This window comes from Lutra lutra, chromosome 18, assembly GCF_902655055.1.
Source record: "Lutra lutra chromosome 18, mLutLut1.2, whole genome shotgun sequence".
NCBI classification, from domain to species: domain Eukaryota; kingdom Metazoa; phylum Chordata; class Mammalia; order Carnivora; family Mustelidae; genus Lutra; species Lutra lutra.
This window is the reverse complement of record NC_062295.1, coordinates 11,236,985-11,257,206: the sequence shown is the minus strand read 5'-3', so window position 1 is coordinate 11,257,206 and position 20,222 is coordinate 11,236,985. Positions and strand designations below refer to the sequence as shown.

At 48.0% G+C, this 20,222-nt stretch overlaps 2 protein-coding genes across 2 annotated transcripts in view; both read right to left on the bottom strand.

Annotated features, from left to right (window-relative positions):
- Positions 1-5,134, bottom strand: part of MRTFB (myocardin related transcription factor B) — a 250,959-nt gene extending 245,825 nt beyond the window's left edge. The window contains exon 1 of the mRNA XM_047713407.1: positions 5,114-5,134. The gene's annotated coding sequence lies outside the window, so the exon portion shown is untranslated. The remainder of the gene's footprint in view (positions 1-5,113) is intronic.
- A 13,405-nt stretch (positions 5,135-18,539) lies between these two features.
- ERCC4 (ERCC excision repair 4, endonuclease catalytic subunit) overlaps positions 18,540-20,222 on the bottom strand; it is a 37,644-nt gene continuing 35,961 nt past the window's right edge. Inside the window, exon 12 of the transcript XR_007124395.1 lies at positions 18,540-18,550. The gene's annotated coding sequence lies outside the window, so the exon portion shown is untranslated. The remainder of the gene's footprint in view (positions 18,551-20,222) is intronic.

Genomic DNA, 20,222 nt, shown 5'->3' with positions numbered 1-20,222 from the left:
TTCAGCAAATCTCAAGTTGGTGCTAGGTAGGTCTTTAATACTCTCTGATGCATGCTAACTTTCCTTTTAAGAGTGGCAAGCCCCAGCAGTCCTCAGCCTTAGAGCACGCAAGAGTGACTGCTGCAATTTTATACCAGTGCTGTTTTGCATTATGACTAGTTCTCCGTGTGCCATGAGGCTGCGGGGAGTGCTCTGTATTTGTGTTGATGGCTGGTCCTTTGCAGAGGAAAGATGAGTAACTAGTAACTAATAATCGGAGCGGAACAGGGATACACTCCGTAATGCTGAACGCTTTTGGAAAGGTCCCCAGTTTGTCAGCGCCCCAGTCCCAATCCAGGATGCCGGCTTTCCCCTGGCAGGCTGCGGGTCAAGTGCGGGGAAGGATCCTGTTTAAGGTCAGCTGGTTGAGTTGGTCAGAGGTTGGCACCAAGGAGCCTCGGGTGGAATTTTCAATTTTTTTTTTTTTTTTTTTTTTTTTTGGAGCTACTCAGCCTGGCTTCACACCCACTCCTAGCCCGCTCTATTCCCTGGGACTCCAGAAGCCAATTCATCAAGGTCTACTTTGGGGCACAAGGTCAGAGAGTGTGGGTGGTTGCTAAAGACACCTATTCTTTTGGCTTCCATACCTGATTTCCCCTCTGACTACCACCAGTCCGTCCTCTAGGATGCAGGATTTGAGGCGGGGAGACCTGCCTGTGGCTTTAGGGCTGGCATGTCATCTGAGCCTGGCTTCCCCTGGGCTTCCCATTCCTCCGGCCACCACAACGGATGGGTTCAGGGAAGGGAAGGGAGTTGCTGGGAATACTGGGGGCTGGCTCTTTCCCCCTGGCCTTGATCCTGAGCCAGAGACTTGGGAGCTCCTGTAGCCCTTTCTGCCACCACGAGGAGGGAGCCAACCACGAGGGAAGGGGCTGAGAAATGGAGAAAGGGAAACCTGATCCTGATGGTATCATTTCCATCCCTGGATCCAGCTGTGCCTGAAGCTAGCCTCTACCACCTTTTAGAGTCCCCACGGAGCCAACACATTCTCCTTTCATGTAATCCAGTTAGGATCAGTGCTTTGGTGACTTTCAACCACCAAGAATCTTAACTGATAAAATGGCTCGGTGGAAATCCCTGGCCTCGGAGACAGAAAGCACGCGGAGGGCTTCCTCCATGTGCAGAGGTGAGAGGCATTTTGTCACCGGATGCAAACTCGGGCACAGAGAAAGCTATCGGAGCTCCCAGTTCCAGAGGACCAGCTAGTAGGCACAGGCTGGTTTAACCCTTGTAACAGTCCTACATGCCTGCCTACTTTTATCACCATTTTATAGATGAGAAGACTGGGGTCTAGGGGGTCTCGGTGAACCTTCGTGACAGAATCAAGCCTTGTCCCTCAGTACCGTGTTGTCCCAGCCACGCCTCTACAGCAAACAAGGAGATTGTCCAGCGGTACCTACCAAGCTCTGGGCAGGTGTGGTTGGGAAGGGACCAAGGGGTGAGGCTCTCGAGTGACACGGACTGATATTTACAGAGCAGGTGGTATGAATGCCCCATCCACCCCCAACCCTGGCAGTCACGGGGTGCCCAGCCTACAAAGGCTGCACACTGGCCTGCAGAAAGGGCATCGAACTCCCTTTACCCGCGGGCAAACACAGAAAGGCGGAAAAGGCCCTGAGTATAGATCACAGCTCATGCATTCCCATCGGCCCGCAGCTCTGCACCCATCAATCCTTTCACTTTCTGAGACTCCCCAGCTCCTTGGCCCCAGCAACCCCGAGCGTCAGATGGGGACAAAGATGCAAAAGGTTATTTGTGCCATCAGGAGCAGGGCTGAGGATGGAGGGAATCCCTTGCCTTCCCGGAGGTGGACGCACAGGCCGGAAAGGGTGTTAACCCGCACTTCCTCCTCCCCACGCAGAGGCACAGAGGCAGGCCCAGCGTGACCTGAGAGGAACCTTTCTGTCCCCAAAGCGAGGAGAGATAAGAACTGTGAAGGAGAGAAGCGAGCTCGGCTACAGGCGCTTGGGGGTTTATTTTTACCCTGTTATCTCTATCCTGAAATGTCAAGCGTGGAGCTGCCTTTCTCTCCCCAGCCCCCCAGCCTCCCCAGCCATTCAGCGTGGCAACGCAGCCTGGAAACAGGCCCCATTCTCCTTCTCTGGTTCCTCTGCCTTTCCAAGAGAGTCACAGTGCTATGGAGACGGGAGGCATGGAAACCCTGAAATAGACAAGTGGGAGGTGAGACCTTTTATTTGGGTTCTGGAACAGGCTCACTTCCTTCTAGAGGACCCGGGGTGCAGAGGAGGCCCTTGGCACTGCTGGGTACCTATTCTAAGGTTTGCATCAAATCAGTTCTTTATGTTGCAAGACTCAGAAATCCCTACTTAAACGGGGTTATGTAATAAAGAATTTTAAATTGGCTGAGGCCACTGAAAGGCCTAGGCAAAGGTTAGGCTTCAGGTCAAGTTTGATCAAGGGGTTTAGTGCTGTCCCAAAGATTCAGTTCCCTCCATCTCTCAACCCCATCTTCTGTGGTGTTGGTTTCATCCTCGGGCATCATCCTGTGCCTCAGGCACCGACAGTCTCTAGCAGTTCCAGAATCTTTCCCCATGGTCACAAATGGCTGCAGCAGGGGATCTAGACCTCACCTCCTCATACTGGTAGCTTCCAAGGAAGAAAGAGGAAAATTCTTTTGGCCAGAAGGTACCAAGAAGTGTTTTCTTGTGTTTCATGGGCTTTGACTGGGTTATATGGCCATTCCTGAGCTAATCACTTTGGTATAGGGGCCGGAAGATGAAAAAAAAAAATGCATTGGTTAGATTAAGCAAACCAGATTCCCAAGAACAGGGAAGCAATGGTTTCTTGAAGATTCCAAACACTGTACCAAAAAGGTGCTGGGAATGGATGCTGAGCAGCAATCGGAAGACTGTCTTGTGCTGCATTCACTTTGCTTCATCCTTCCCTACCCGGGAAAGCTCCCAAGGTTAGACGTGCCTATTCTTATCCAGAAACGGGTCAACATCGGTTTCAGGTTAATCTGGGGTTCTGAGTTCTAAGAATCCTGGGCCTGTTAGTCCCCAAATTTCACCACTACCCTCCAAGGTAGGTGGGTAGGCACCAGCTGACGTGGCTTCTGTTTACCTGCCAAAGGCTTCCTCTGCCTTCAAAATAAAATGTACACACTACGTCCTGGATTCCCTATTGCTCACCCCCAACCACACGCTTGGCCATACCTGCTTCTGGTCATTGCTTAGACAAGCCAATCACTCTTGTGCTACACAGCCTCTCCCCTTGCTCTTTGTCTAGGATCTTGAATTCCTTTAAATTTTTTCACAGTTGGCTTTATCTCATCATTCAGGACCCTGCTTCAATGTCACGACTTCTTGGAAGCCTTCTCTGACCGGCCTAGTGTGTAAAACCACCCACAAGCACTCTATTTCTTGATGGTTTGAGTATCTTTCTCCCTGGGCTAGACCATGAGCTCCAAGGAGCAAAGACCGTGCTTGCCCTATTGATGTGTGGACCTCGTAATTCCTGGTTATGTGACTGGCAGAGTGTAGGTACTGGATAAAAATTGGTTGGGTCAGCAAAGGAGAATTCTTTTCTGAATAGCCTTATAAACTTCTGCAGAGCAAGGTAACATCTTCTGTTTGTCCCAGCTTTAACTGGGTGCCCACCAAAACACTGGGCACAAAACACGAAAGACATGATGTGATAAATGGTTTTTTTTTTTTTTTTTAAATGAAGAAAGGAGCTCTCTGCTGAAGGGATTTGCTCCAAGTTGCACCCAAATTAGTACAGAAAGAGACCTTGGATGCGCCAATGCTTCTTTGAGAGACTGGTTTTCCTAAGCTGATGCACATGAACGTTTAAGGGTGGGAAGCTCTAGCAAGGCAAGCAGGGCCATCTGTCCACCCGGGTCTCTGACTCAGGTGGCAAGATCACCGTTCACGAGTAAAAGCACAAAAACAACATGGGATGACACTGTTTACTCCCTTCCCCAATGTCCCATAAGAAGAAGAACATCTCACCTCGTCCACAGCTGCCCCATAAGTCAACGTCAGAAGCTCAGTATGCTGATGACTCAGAAGAACCCGCATGCTCTTGAGGGACCAAACTCTCCTTGGGTCCACTGAGACTTACCAGTCTGTGACAGTCCTCAGGACAGTCAGGTAAGTGTGGAGGGCTCAGCGCAGCTAATGGAAACTCAAAAGCACGCCTACAGATAGACCTACGTTGTCTCTGTGCTCAGCAGGTGACATGCCACCCAGGAACTTAAATATTCTGCCGTTGCTGATTCTCTGTCCACCCAACCAGGTCCATCCCTTTCTTGGGCTCTCACATGACACACTGAACCTTGCTCTACAGGACTCCCCAACGTTTGTAACACTATCTATATTTAGGTGATTACTGTAGTAATGTTCCTCTTCCCCACCGGACTCCAAACTTCTCAAAGGTAGGGATGATTTCATTCGCTCACCACTGTATCCAGGGGTGTCTGGCACCAACCCCGTGCCTAACGTGTACAGTGAGCCTTAGAAATATTTTTTGAATGGAGGATGGGTAAGTGAATGGAGCGCAGGGTCTGCTGGGAAAGTACGTCCCAGCCAGCCTGACTTCTTGGCTGGAAGACAGCAAAGAGTTTGAATCTTTCAAAGGAAATCAGACCTTGTCACAGTACGACCACCTTGTCCTCTCCATCAAGGTGTCTCCTGTGCCTAGCACATCATCTGTCACAGAGCAGAAAGTCAGCAGATGCTGCGAGAATTAAGAAATGAATGGATACCGTTCTTCCCTTTACCATAGAAGATGGTTAACTTCTCCAGGATAAATTCCTGGAAAGGGAGAATGGGCACGGGGAGTTATAGTATAAAAATATACAGAACTGAACCCAATGGTTTCCTCCACATCATTCCCTTCAGACTCAGTGGGTCTGCTTTTAGGCCTCACTATACCAGGAGGACAGCATGGGAGAAGCTTGGAGCACCAATTAACCAAGTTTGCTCCTTTAGACTCATAGGCACCATATTCTGGGGTTAGATACTTAAGGTTTAAGTGAGCTATGGCTCCTGGTCCTCATCACACATTCTGGAAAAACAAAAACAAAGAAACACCAGGAAGGGTACTGTACCTTGAGAGGCAAGTCCCAGTCTCTGCTACCGGGTCAGGAGGGTGCTGGAAGGAAAGGGAATTTTCTTCTCCATTGCCACATCCTCCTTTCTGAGGGACAGCTGTGTCCTAACGGGTCGTTTTGCATCTGACGTTTAACCAATCAAGGGGTCAAGACATTTGGTCTTTGTCCCTCCTTTGGAGGTAACAGAGACATCCAAAATCTCGGTCTTCAAGATCAACCCAAAATCGAACACAAAAAAAAACAAAAACAAAAAACTCCCCCACATCCCTCAGGAACAACCTCCATAAAACCAAATCTCCAGACCTGCCTGGGTCTTGAGCCCACCCCAGCCCAGCAAACAAAAGCGGCTCACCTTGGAACTACAGAATCCCTTCTAGAACCAGAAGGAAAGGAAAAGGGATTTACGGGTCGCCTCAGAGCTGTAGGCTCTGGCTTGTCCCCAGGATGAGTTCATTATTTATTCTTAGAGACTGGACTCAAATTAAACAAACAGTGCCTATAAATAGAGCGGGATACACTCAGCTCAGTGTCACTGAAAGGTCCTTTTCACAGGGACAGATGCGCTAAATGGAGGTCTCTCGGGTTACCCTGCTGGTACTACGTGAAGAAGGGTTGTCCTTTTTCAAGTGTGGTCCAGGAGGTGGCAGCGGGCGGAGGCAGGGAAGCAGGTGAACTGGATATTGGGATTTGGCCCGATTCTGATTCCTTTTTTTTTTTTTTTTTTTTTTTAACTAAATTCTCACTCACGTTATAACTGAGAGGGAGCTGTCGAGGAAGGACATCACTCTGCAAATACCCTTGGTTGGGCCATTTGGCAGTTCCCTCCGGAAATGGGTCCTGGTTTTGGCCGTATTTGATAGACTGTTCTGGTCTTTTAGATTAGATTGCAAACTCCCTAAGGGAAGGGACCGAAAGGTAGAATTTCCTCTTGGCTGCTCCCACGGGCCCAAACTGGGGATGGCTAGGGTTTCCACAGCAGATGCTGAGCCACGAGTTAAAAGCAGTCCCCCTTCCCGTGGGGAGCAAGGCGGCCTGTGGTCCAAGCCTGCCATGACTTTGCTCTGACTCCCACCGGCTACTGGGTTTCGAGAGGCTCTGTGATGACATCGCTGTGACAGACCAGTTGGGGTGGAAAGACCTGGAATAAGTGGGAACAAATATTGAGGGCTGCGGCAACAGAGTCCAGTCACTGGCGTGGCAAGAGCTATCGCCAAATCAGCCCTTGGCCACCTCATCCCAGGCACGGGTCGAAGCAGTGGGTAAAAGCTTCATCTTTCTAAAAACCCTACGAGGTAAGGACCATGCCTCTCTCTGGAGGCACCGAGAGACTATGACCTTGCTCAGGGGTCACAGAGCTGGTGGTTGAACTCAAGAGAAGCCTCCTGGATCACAGAGTCCCCATCTGTCAGGTTCCCCAGCCGGGAAGGCCCCATCAGCATGGGGTGCAGGTCAGACCCCGGACTGTGAACCTCAGGACTCCCTCTGGGGATGCTGGGATGAAGACACACGGAATTTCCCTCCGGAGTGGCACTGGAAAGGAGGGGAACCTCGGGAAGTGTCACAGCCCACTGGCCCCTGGGGGCCGGGGAGGAGCCTGGCTCGGGGTGAAATCAGCCCGAAGGAAGACCAGTTCCTGAGTCCAGCTGCCCCCGTAGCTGTATCTCCCCTGGAGCTTTGCACTTTCAGGACCCAGGACGTCCCCTCTCAGTTTAAGCCACTTGAGGTCGATTTCCTATCCCATGCCGCTGCGACAGATCCCCAGCTGAGCCCGGCTGGCCCAGAGTAAAGCAGGATTTGGCCACGCTGACAGCCCAGCCCCACCTATAAGCGAGAGTTTATCCTGCACTCCCTTCTCTCGCCCTGTTGGAATCTTCCAGAAACACGTACCAGCCTGCTCCCAGGCACTCGCACAATGGCTTCATTCTCTGTTTACTGAGATCCCAAGCACTTACTGAAGCTCCCTCCATCGTTCCCAGCAGAACTACCTGCCGCTTGGCCCGGTGGGCACCTTATGGAACAAATGCCTATGCAGCACTTACCTTATTCTGCCTCCCAACAGCCATCTACAGGGCGTTCATTCACATTCACGGAGCGCACATTCTCCGCTCCCTGCGGGGGTTCAAAGCCAAGACGACCACATCAGCGTGTATCTGGGCTCTTTCTAAGTGTCAGGCGTGCTGCTTAGTGCCAGCAATTAAGCCGTGGCGTTCTCCTAAAAAACCCCGCCGGGCAAGTACGAGTAAGATTCCCCCACGTCACATGTAACAGGGTGCTAAACTGGGAGGTTCTGGCAAGAGGCTGAGTTTCTAACAGAAATTGCAAAGCGGAGTGACCCAATGAAGATGTTGATTTTCCCAGCAAAGACTCTACACCTAGTTTCAAATTCTAATCCCTCATTCACAAATCCCTAAGCCACAAAGACGATGTAAAAGACTCAATAGGTATTAAGGGAGGATTTTACCAATTTTTTTTCTTTTTTTCCAAATACCATGCTGTCATCTCCTGCCGAAGACACACGCGCGCATGCGCACACACACACACACACCCGCGTGCACACGCGCGCGCACGCACGCATACACACACACACACACCTGCGCGCACACGCGCACACACGTACACACGAGGTGAGGTATTTAACGTATGCCTGCATGTCAAGTCTGGTCAGAGCAGCTTCTTGGAGACACTGTGGAGAGTCTGATGAGCCATCCTCGGAGCTGGAGATGGAGACCGGGGGAGCTGTTTCTGACTCACTTCCCAGAAGTCCAGAGGGTGGAAGGCGTGGCCAGAAAGTTTGCAAATCCAAGGCTCATTCTGGCGAAGAGTGCGTATGTTTCCCTGCAACCTCACACGGGCAAACTGGCTGCTGGATCCTCTTAGATACAGTCTCACGGGGTGGCCTACATGGGCCACGAGCCCTCATCAGACAGAGGCTGGGGGCAGATCATCAGACGCCCAAGGGAGCGAGGGGCCTGGGAACTCTCTGGCACCTGCCCATGACCCCATGTGGGACTTGAGCACCCCGAGAGGGGGCAACACGGTCTTTTCGTTCTAATTATCAAGTAGGTACTCCACCCGCCCTTCTTGGCCCTGCATTTCTCTTTTCCAACCCCTCCTGTATGTACCTCGGCGGGAGAGCATGTCTGTTTCCTTCTTCCCAAAAGCAAGCAGCCCATGATGGTGGTCCCCAGATGGAGAAAGAGGAAGAGAGGCTTAACTTTAAAGTTTGAAGTATTGATTAGTATATTGGATAGGACATTCCGACTTTGGAAATGGGACTCATCCGTGACTTAGAAATCATACGACTTTTTTATAGAAATAAGGCATGAAAAGGAAGGTCATGGTGCCTGCCTGAAGTTTCCATCTTGTGCAAGGACAAGGACATACCGCCCTGAAATCTGAAGGAGATAAGAGAGGACAAAAGTGAAGTTGTCTTGATGACCTTGCTCGGTGAGTTGTCCTAGACAGAAGGCCAGACAGCGTCAGTGACCTGCGCAGAGTCGCGGAGCTCATAAAAAGGCAGAACTGTGTTCTTAAACACAGTGCTCTGCTGTTTCTTACCCTCCAGGAAATTACTGTCTCTCCTGCTCCTAACTGGTCTGTTCTTATCTAATTCTTCTCGAATTCCCTTCCTCTGCCTCAGTGTATCATACGTGTCCCCGGGCCAGCGTTGACAGAAGCACAGCATGGTCAGAGGTGGGTAAGGTTATCCAAAGATGACTTCAGTCAAGAACACGAATCAAGGACCAGCAAAGCCCTGAACAGCTAATCGGGAGGATTTCCTGTCTCCATCTACCTCAACACTTCGGTGACGACTGTGACGCTGTTGGAATTATTAACAGGACCACAGAACCTCAGAAAGTTCCAGGCACCATGCTGAGTGCTTTTCACATGTTTTCTGATTAAATCCTAGCAACCCAGTGGAAAAGATCCTCCTGTATATTGTTTCTGTTTTCACAGGAGTAAACTGAGGCTGGGAGCACCCAGCACCAGGTTTCACGGCCAGCCGACATCGCCACGTTCCCAAACCAGGTCTGAGCCCAGAACCCACACCCCTCTCCATCACAGGGCTCTCAGCACATGGTACCTAGAACCCCACAGTGCCCCTCCCTTTGGGGCACCAAGTCTGTAGGGAGTTACCTGCTGCTACACCCTACTCACAATGGACCCTCTATCAGCATTTTTGTTGGTTTACAGTTGGTTTCCAAGAAGTTTATGTGATTGCGTCTAATCACACAGGACTCTGGGGTCTCGAGTTTTTTTTAGAACAAAACATGGTTCTTGCTTGGGGTGGGGGCAGGACAGAAGGATATGATTTGTGGTTACAAAGGTAATGACAGGATCTGGGTCTTCTCTACCTTTCGAGATGGGATCACACGGACCACAGCCTAAGGCAGTAACCAATATCCAGTAGAAGTTGGTGACCATGATATGGATCTCTCTAGACCTGTGACCTATCCTACCATGAGCTCAAGCAAAGCTGGTGCCAAAGTTTGTCACCTACTCTTCCAATGGGGATGTCTCAGAAAAAGCTATCCATAATTAACAGTATCTCAACGGAATCTACAGCAGTAGCTTGAATGCAGGCTTGGGAGTCCGATTGCCTTGGTTCCATTTATTAGCTATATATCCCCCACCAAGGCCCTTAAGCTCGCAGCTTTTAGTTTGATAAAACAATAATGGTAATATGTTCCTTTTTAGTATTTGTGAAAAGTCATTCAGGAGTTCCTAGGAGCCTGGGGCCCTGGGTGTCTTCGATGAGCATTACTCTTTCTATCCATCACTGGACACGTAGCATGAGTGAGAAATAAACCTTTGTTGTTTGAAGCCAATGAGGTTTGGGGTTTGTCTCTTACCGCAGCTTCTCCTACCCATAACCTGACTAATAAGGTGTTTGTGGGAGGGAGGATTAGATCTAAAAAACACAATGCACAACTTCTGCTCTGTACCCAGGGGAATGTCTATAATCAAGAAGACAGACGATGGCAAGGGTTCACAAAGACGTGGAGAAACCAGGTCCCTTCTACACTGCTGGCAGGAATGTGAAATGGCACAACCACTTTGGAAAACAGTTTGACAGTTTCATAAGAAGTTAAACACAAGTTCCGTTTATGACCCAGCAATTTACCGAAGTATCTGCGGGAAAGAAATGGAAAGATAGGTCCACACGCAGACTTGTAGGCTGAATGTTCATGGCAGCGTTATTCGCGATAGCTACAAAGTTGGAGCACTCCAAACGTCCGTCCTCTGCCACAGAGACACACAACGTGCTGTCTGTCCATGCCATGGCACACCACTCAGCAAGAAACGGGACAAAATGCTGATACAGGCTACCATGCAGTCAAACCTCAAAAACATACTGAGTGAAAAAAAAGCCAATGCAAGATCATAGATTGAATGAATCAGTTTTTCTGAAATGTGCAGAAGAGACAATTCTGTAGAGACAGAAAGCTGTTCCGTGGTTGTCCTGGGCTGAGAGGGAGAGTGGAGATTAACTGCAAACAGGTTTGAGGTAATATTGGGAAGTGAGGGAATGTTCCAGAACCGGATTGTGATGACTGCGCAACCCTATAAATTTTCTGAAAATCAATGAGTTGAACACTCACAATGGGTCCATCTTATGGTGTATAAATTCTATCCCAATAGAGCAGTTAAAAAAAAAAAACAAAACACTAAGCATGTTATCTGGCACATAGGGAGAGCTCAATAGACATTTGTTATTATTCATTATTTTAGGAGAGAAATTCTAGGACTGAGATTTTGCAATAACTGATGAGGAGTGAAGATCTAGTTCCAGTGACGAAGAGAGTTTGGGAGACACCTGGGTGGCTCAGTCAGTTGAGCATCTGCCTTTGGCTCAGGTCATGATCCCAGGAGACCTGCATCAGCCTCCCTGATCAGTGGGGAGCCTGCTTCTCCCTCTGCCTGCTGCTCCCCTTGTTTGTGCTCTCTCTCTCACACACAGATAAATAAAATCTTAAAAAAAAAAAAGAAGGGTGGTTTGGGAGTTGGGGCCTGGCAGAGACCCCCATTCTTCCATCCCCCAACTTTGTATTTCCTCTATGTTGACCACCCCCTGCAAAAGCCCAGAGGATACTTACAAGGTCCCGCACCAAGTTCCACTTAGGGACCAGGGATCAGGGGCAGGTGTCCCAGCCCCAGACCACTGCTGTCCTCTGCTGAGTTTCCAGGGAGCCCGGCCACTGCGCCTTACAAGCAGGTGTAACCTGGTCTGGCTGGAAAGTGTGTTTCACTCCCCGCTGTACCCCTGTCCTCAAAGCTATGCTGACAATGGCAATTCATATTTTCAATCCACCCTCTTCTCAGGCTCCCTTTCATCTTGATCTTACAGCTCCTTCAAGAGCCAGGAGAAGAGGAGAGAATATTAGGGAAGTTAAGGTTGGGGTCAGAGAAGGCTCTTATCCTAAGATCTAAGAAACACGCCCAGCACATGCAGCTGTCTGTCACGGATGGCCATAGCATTTTCCTGCTGGCTGGTGCAACTCCAAACAATGATTGCCAAGGCCCTAGGATTCCCCAGATAAGACAAAACTCATTCCGAGAGGCCTTGAACCCTCTGGGATAAAGTTTAAAGGGTCACATTACAGTATCAACTGCTGTAGATGAAGCCCAGGCCGTGACTAGAGTCTTAGTCTGTTCAGGCTGTTAGAGCTGAGTATCACAGACTGTGGTTTATAAACAATGGGAATTTATTTCTCATAGTTCTGGAGGCTAGAAGTCCAAGGTCAGGGTGCTGGCACATTTGGTGTCGGGGGAAGGACGCCTTCCTGGTTTATATATGCCCATCTTCTCTGGGTTCTCCCTCTTCAGAAGGGGTGAGAGCTCTCTGGGGTCCCTTTACAAAGGGCACAAATTCCATTCATGAGGGTTCTGTCTTCATGATCCAAACTCCTCCCAAAGATTCCCATCTCCAGATAACCTCACGTTGGGGATTAGAGATTAGTTTTGAGGGGATCAGAACATTCATTCTATAGCAAGTAGAGACCACCTTGGCCTTCTAGTTGGCATTCAGTGGGAAGTAACGGTAGATAAGCAATCTTATCTACAATCTTATAAGCAATCTTATAGTAGCATCATCTGCCCAGCTGGCTTTTTGGATGCACAGCCAAGTCCCTAGGAGAGAAATGAATGTTTGATCCTTTCTATCCCAGGCCCTCTCTCCTACCTACAACATGCTCACACTGCCTCCCCCCGGCCCAGCTACTCCTTGGAGAAAAGAGAAAGCTTTGATGGTTTTATGATTCAAAAAAAATATTTTGAGAAATGATCAATTATGGAGGGGCTGATGGTGATATGGACAGAGAAACAATAGGTGAATTTTTCTGCTAAAAATACCCCAAACCAGGGGAGCCTGGGTGGCTCAGTTGGTTAAGGGTCCGACTTTCCATTTTGGCTCAGGTCATGATCTCAGGGTTGTGAGACTGAGCCCTGCATCAGGCTCCGCACTAAATGGATTCCCTCTCTCCTTCTCCGTCTACTCCTCTCCCACTTGCTTGTCCACTTTCTCTCTAAAAAAATCCCCAAGCAACAAAAAAAAACCCCAAAACCCTAAAACTTATTTCCTCTAATGCCGTACTCATTACATGAAATAGAAAATCAAATACAACTGTTTATTTATATTTACAATATAATATTATAATATTACAATATAATATAATATAATATAATATATTTATATTTAAAGGAATTTTATACCATGACTGAGTATAGTTTAATTCCACCAATTACAAATGCAGCGATGGTCTGATAATAGAAAATGTATGGCTTTGTCACACAGGGCACAGAAGAAAACCGTGCCAGCTAACAGAATTCAAACTTCTCTCTTCCTGCCATACTCCTGTTAAATGGAAGAGAGGCAGAGGCTAAATATGAAAAATAATAAACCAAGAGATTACAAAATGGCTTGTTGGTCAAATAATTGGGGGCATTTTTACTCATTTAAGAAAAGATAAGGCAAGAATGCCTAGTTTTCCAATTCAACCCATTCTCTTTTTAAAAAAAGATTTTATTTATTTATTTGAGACAGAGAGTGGGGAAGGGGGTGAGGGAGAGGGAAAGGATCTCAGGCAGACTCCATGCTGAGTGCAGAGCCCAACGTGAGGCTTGATCTTATGACCCTGAGATCATGACCCGAGCTGAAACCAAGAGTGTGACACTTATCCAAGTGAGCCACCCAGGTGCCCCTCCAACTCAATATGTTCTTAAATTCTAGAAGCTCCAGCCAAAATAGGGCACGCTATGAGCCTGGGCCCAACCTGTCAGTCTATATTTGACTTGCCTGATGTTGAAATTTGAATCTGAATTCATTTTCAATGTTGGAGATACTTAACCAAGTACTTATTTAAAATAAAAATCTTTGGTATACCTTTTTTTGTTTTTGATCTGACCATCTGTCAACATGAGGCCTATTCCCCAAACAGCAGAAATTGGCTAGAATTAAGTATGAAATTCCCCCTTCAGACAAGACCTGTGTTCTCCTGTTTGCCAAAGGTCTCATCTGTCTCAATTCGCTCAGTGATGTTACTTGCCTAGGCCCATGGGCATCTGAGTCCTCCAAACCCATGCTGTAAGATAAGAAACCAAGAAAGAGGTAGAAATATTGAAAAGTGGACAAAAGCATCATTATTACTGTCGAATGAAGGGATAACCTACCTGTACTCTCCAAATGAATCAACTGAAAGACCATGAAAATGAATAAGAGTTCTGTGAGCTCATCAGTTATAAAATCCATAAAAATGACTACGGCAGAATAATGAGGGGTTGGGGGAGGAAAGGGAGAACCATCACAATTCGCAATAGCAACAGATAACTCTGAATGAACTCGGCAAGAAACACACCAAGGATGTGTATGACTCAGACTATAATATCGTACCAAAGAACCAGACAAATGACTTCAACACAAGTAAAACCTGCCACTTTGCTCATATGGTAAGGGTGTCTGTTATCGCCAAAAGAACATAAATATGTGATTCCAATAAAAATTAAAATGTAATGTTTGTTGGAAACTTGACCAAAAGAGTCTTAAATGTTCATCTGAAAGAGTAAATGCTTAAGGCTGGCCAGCCAGCCAATAAAAATTTCAAAGAGCATAATAACAGGGAGGCATCTGTCCAAAAGATATCAAAATTTATTACAAAGCGATAATTAAACTCATATGATAGAGGAACAAGCTACATGACAGGAACAGAACTGGAAGCCTAGAAACATACTGAAGTATAAACACAAATATGGCATAAGACAAAGGTACGAATTCTCATCAGGGAGTAAAGAAAATATTCTTTAGCAAATGGTGCCGGGCAACCGGCTGGCCGTTTTGAAACACATGAGCTCGGTCGCAAACCGACATGCGTTTTCAATGGAACAGAGATTTACACATAAAAAACGGGAAACAGGGGTGCCTGGGTGGCTCAGTGGGTTAAGCCTCTGCCTTTGGCTCAGGTCATGATCTCAGAGTCCTGGGATCGAGCCCCTCATCGGGCTCTCTGCTCAGCGGGGAGCCTGCTTCCTCCTCTCTCTGCCTGCCTCTCTGCCTACTTGTGATCTCTGTCTGTCAAATAAATAAATAAAATCTTTTAAAAAACAAAAAACGGGGATGCCTGGGTGGCTCAGTTGGTTAAGCGGCTGCCTTCGGCTCAGGTCATGATCCGTGCGTCCTGGGATCGAGTCCCACATCGGGCTCCTGGCTCAACAGGGAGCCTGCTTCTCCTTCTGCCTCTGCCTGCCTCTCTGCCTGCTTGTGCTCACTCTCTCTCTCTCTCTCTCTCTCTGACAAATAAATAAGATAAAAAATCTTAAAAAAGGGGCGCCTGGGTGGCTCAGTGGGTTAAGCCGCTGCCTTCGGCTCAGGTCATGATCTCAGGGTCCTGGGATCGAGCCCCGCATCGGGCTCTCTGCTCAGCAGGGAGCCTGCTTCCTCCTCTCTCTCTGCCTGCCTCTCTGCCTGCTTGTGATCTCTCTCTGTCAAATAAATAAATAAAATCTTTAAAATAAAAAAAAATAAAAAAAAAATAAAAAAACCTTAAAAAAATTTAAAAAACCCAAAAAACGGGAAACAAGAATCCCAGAGGAAAATTTAGGTGGATTTTACACATTCTCAAATGAAAAAGGAGTTTTGAAAACTCCGAAAGCTTCGACAACATACACAATTTTGAAAACCTGAAAGGCAAATGCATGGCAAAGAGACAAAACACAAATTTAGAAGGATATTTGCAAGGTTTATGGGACTTGCTAAAACCCTCCCCAGATATAAATTCGCACAGATAAATAAGAGAAAGAACATTTGATGGGTGAAAGGGGAACTGATACCAATAGGCAAGTCACAGAGAGAGAGTGAGAAGGAGAGAGGGAGGGAGGGGGAGACCACAGACTCAAGAACAAGAGTCCAGAAAACATGAAAAACCTGAACCTCACAGTGAATCCCAGAAACTAGGAAACCCAGCCCTTGAACTAGGCGTACTGATGGTAAAAGGGACAATCTCTATTCTTAGTGAGGGTGTGGGAGAGTAGCCTCTCTTATATTCTGCTAGTGTGAATATAAATGGATAAAACCTTTTTTGGAGAGCAATTCAGCTGCATCTATCAAAAAGTGAAAACATCTTCTTACTCTTTGATTAGGAATTCCCACTTACCACAAGTTATCCTGAGAATGTGATCACAGCTGTGCACAAAGCTTCAGATATGTTCGTTTCCTCGTGGCTGCTAATAAGGAGCAATGGGAAATGTAAGGTTGACAGTATGGACTGGGTTTAAAAAGCCTAAAGCTGGGGCATCTGGGTGGCTCAGTGGGTTAAAGCCTCTGCCTTTGGCTCAGGTCATGATCCCGGGGTCCTGGAATGGAACCCCGCATCGGGCTCTCTGCTCAGCGGGGAGCCTGCTTCCTCCTCTCTCTCTGCCTGCCTCTCTGTCTACTTGTGATCTCTGTCTGTCAAATAAATAAATAAAATCTTTAAAAAAAAAGAAAAAAAGCCCAAAGCTGACTGAGGGTATGAAAGCACTACTAGCCAGCGTCTTTTCCAAGTGGCTGGTGGCTGTGAGGCACGCTGGGTGAATCTTCTAGATTTTACCCACACAAGGAGATAGTCTGGACCCCTTGGATCATGGTGTAGAAAAGTGTTTCTTACAGGGGAAAAATAGGGTACAATATTAGGGGGAAAAAAAACCACCTTACGAAACAGTATATATAGGAAGATTCCATTTTAAATGGAATATAATACATATGTAAAGAAAGATAGAAAAAAGTCTAGAATACTTGTCAAAATGGTAGAAATCATAACTCTGGCTAGTAAAATGAGACATTGTTTTGCCTACCCTTATTTTTCAATAACTGCACAAGATTCTAAGTGTAATTTCTTTCCCTTTCTTTCCTTCCTCCCTCCCCCCTTTCCTCCTTTTCTTTCCTTTTTTCTCCGTCCTTCTTTCCTTCCTTCCTTCCTTCTTTTGTGAGTATTGGGGAGGAGAAGAGGGAGAGAGCATCTTAAACAGGCTCCATGCCCAGCATGGAACCCAACTCAGGACTTGATCTCACAACCCTGAGATTACAACTTAAGCCAAAATCAAGAGTCAGACACCTAACTGACTGAGCCACCCAGGCTCAGTATAATTTCTTTAGCCCAAGTTCATTGTACTTTTTTTTTTTTTTTTAAGGTAATGGTCAACACTGGTAGGAACCAACAAATTAAATCAGAGCAGGTCGTGCACGCATCAGAGGGGAGTGTGTTTCAAAACCAAGATGCTGCTTTCTCCAACTCTGGGTCCCGGCAGTCCAGTTAAGAAAAACAAAACAAAAAACCACACCACCTTATGTGAAGCAAAATTTAGAATGTGGCGAGAGAAACAAGATTGTTAATTAGAGGAATCATAGAAAGCTTGAATTTGGACGACAGATTGAAGAGGCCGTCGGAAGGGACCCAGGACCCAGGTTTGGAGCACCGACGGAAAGGCACACGTATAAAAAGATGTCTCCTAGGGGCGCCTGGGTGGCTCAGCAGGTTAAGCCGCTGCCTTCGGCTAAGGTCATGATCTCAGGGTCCTGGGATCGAGCCCTGCATCGGGCTCTCTGCTCAGTGGGGAGCCTTCTTCTTCCTCTCTCTCTGCCTGCCTCTCTGCCTACTTGTGATCTCTCTCTGTCAAATAAATAAATAAAATCTTAGGGGAAAAAAAAAGATGTCTCCTAAACCAGCCTAAGGAGTACGTTGAACAGACCAACCTGGAGAACATCTTTCCTTTCATAAAAATTCTCTCCCATTTCAGAGGTACCCTGTGGCACCACTCAGAGTCCCAAGGACTAGCCCGAAGATCCTGAACACCTAGGACATGGGGTCTGTGGTTTTTTTAAGACAACTAGACTCTCTGGCCTGCTCAAAAGCCTCGGCTCATGTGCTATCTCATTCCGACAAGGCATTAAATGTGACATAATTAAATGTGACACACTCTTACCACTTCTGTAACCTGTGCTCACTGCCCCCCAGGACTCTATAATGGATAGCCCAGTGCTTGGAAGCTTTGGTCATTTCCAGGCAATGAATGTTTTTGTTTTGTTTTGTTTTTTAATGTAAGTAACTCTTGTCTGTAATTCCATTATTACAAGTACAAAACCTGGCTCTACTTCCCGGACCCCTTAAGACTGGAACGAATAGACCGTAACTCCATTCTAGGGGCCCAGTTCTACTTTCGGGCCCACGGTAGGCACTTCACGAACGCATGGTTGTAAACCAGACTTGTTTTTCCAAATAATAACGTGGGAGACCCTGGATTCCAAGAGAATCGTGTGTGGAGTGAAACATTGTTCCTACAGGTCGTATTTATAGAGCAAAGAATGATCTAGAAAGGTATGAATGTATTTATGGGGATACGTCGAAAGAAGAGTTGAAATTTGGTTCCGTACTCGCAGATTAAGGACACATGTGACCGTTTTATGTGAGATCAGCCGCTGTGGACATAGCTTCGAAGGAGACATAGAATCCAGGGCGTCAGAAAAAAGCACCCCCCCACACACATACCCACACGCCACCATACACTCAAATATTCCATTTCCTACACACTCAGACATGCACACACATATGCACACTTAGAGACGGTGACTGGCTGAGAGATCGGGGAACGGAGACAAAGCCCTCCTACGTTAAGGACCCTTTTGTTAAAGGTGACAGTCAAATCCCCCCAAGTCTGATGTACAACTTTGACTTTATTCACTAAAAGACAGCAGCGGGAACAGAACACAACACGGAAATATGAAAGAGACAGGTAAGCGGTCAGAAGCAGGTGTTTGCAAGAAGAGTTTCCCTTCCTGCCCACCGAGCTCCTTCTCAAGTCCAGAAGCACACACACGTCTCTCTTTTCCTAATTGAGGTCGGCGGCATTTAAACCTGGGCCAGCCCTCCGCTCATCGCTCGTCTTTGCTGCACTGCACCTGCCCGGCTAACTTGGTTCTTGCTCACTATTTCGAGCACACGCGTGTCCACTCCCCGCTAACTTCACTCGCTCGCTGGCGTCCAAGCGTTGAGTCATTCACGTGCGCGGGATCTGCCGACACCGCCCATCCCCGCCAAGCTCTTGAGAGCAGTCACGCCGTGGGCCTGACCTGACTTGTATTCGCCCGACTAGACTACGAAGGCACCCGGGGCATAAACAGCCCGTTGCAGGCCTGTGGCGGCCGGCCGGGGAGGCGGTGAGGGGCGGGGACCTCAACAGGGTGCTTTGTCCTTTGCTAGGCAACATCTAAACCCCACTCCAGATCTGTTGCCTGCCTGTGCCTTTACCTGTCCCTACTGCCTTCCTTCCGGAGGCATAAATAACCCGCCTCCCAACACACACTCTGAGAGTTGGGATCAAGGCTCAGCCTCTCAGCGTGAGATGATACCAGGTCCTGCTCCCTTCAGTTTTTTGCACCTAAATGCAGAGCAGCAGAAGGGGGTGGATGAGGAAGTGAGGGGGGCGTCCAGATAGCTTCCTGAGAAATCACAGTAAAAATGGGTTGGCCAGGTTCTCCCCCTGCCCCCACCCCACTAAGTTCCCCCAAGAAACTGTATTTCTTCTTAAAACTCTTTGAGGAGTAATTCACATACAACCACACATACTTAAAGTGTACACCTTGATGATTATTGGCCTATGCGGACGCTGTGAAAGCCTCACAGCGAGACCGTGAATGCTTCCATCAACTCTAAATGGGTTCCACGTGTCCCAGGCAGTTTTAATCTTCAGTTTGGAAGCGTTTTTTGGTTGGGGGGTGGTGGTGGGGGGGGGGATTTGACCTCACCTAGAAGCCCAGGGCTCCCTGTGTGGGGTCACTGATTGTATTTAAGAAATCAATAGCACTCCACCCGCCCCCCATCCACCTCTTCCGCAAGGAACAAAAATCCCTTCCACCAACAAAAGACTTGCGACTTCCAGTCTGACTCACCCTCAGTCCCGGGGCACATACTCGGGCTCTGATAAGACGCAGTCAATCTGTCCTCCGTTTGTTTATCATGAGTCATGCTGGAAACAGGCAGCTACTTTTCTTCCCTCTCCTGTCATAGTTAGGCAAGAATCAGAGGCAGATACACCCCCATTCAAAGTGCAGTCATCCTTAAAGAGTCCGGCGACTCCCGCGGAGCTCCGTTTGGGACCTGTGACTCAATGGGGACCCCTGCTGGTGGAGGCCGGCAGCGCCCCGGCCCGGAGTGCAAGGGGCCTGCCTTCTTTCCCACACTCCAGGGCCATCTCGGATCTTTGCAACTTAGAGGAGATTTGCAAGAGGGATGGGAAGAACAGCTGAGTTTTCTGTGCATCCTGCCCAACAGCCCCCACCCCCACCCCCAATTATTAGTGACAGAGCGGGGCGTGAGTCACAGCTTTCAGCCTAGGCCCACACTAGAGCACTTAAACACGTCATTGCTTCAGTGATGAACCTTCTCCCAGCTGCAACCCGCCTCCGGGCTCCGGCTCTGGGCTTCCGCAGGCGTGAGCTGTGAAGCCTCTGGGGTTCAAAGGGCCTCCCTTCCGATTCTTTCCATCAATGCCTCCTTGGCCCCGATTGAAAAATTCCTACACCCAAGTCCTGATGGGAGCCTGGGGAATGTTTCGACGAGAGTTAATGTCACGATTGAGT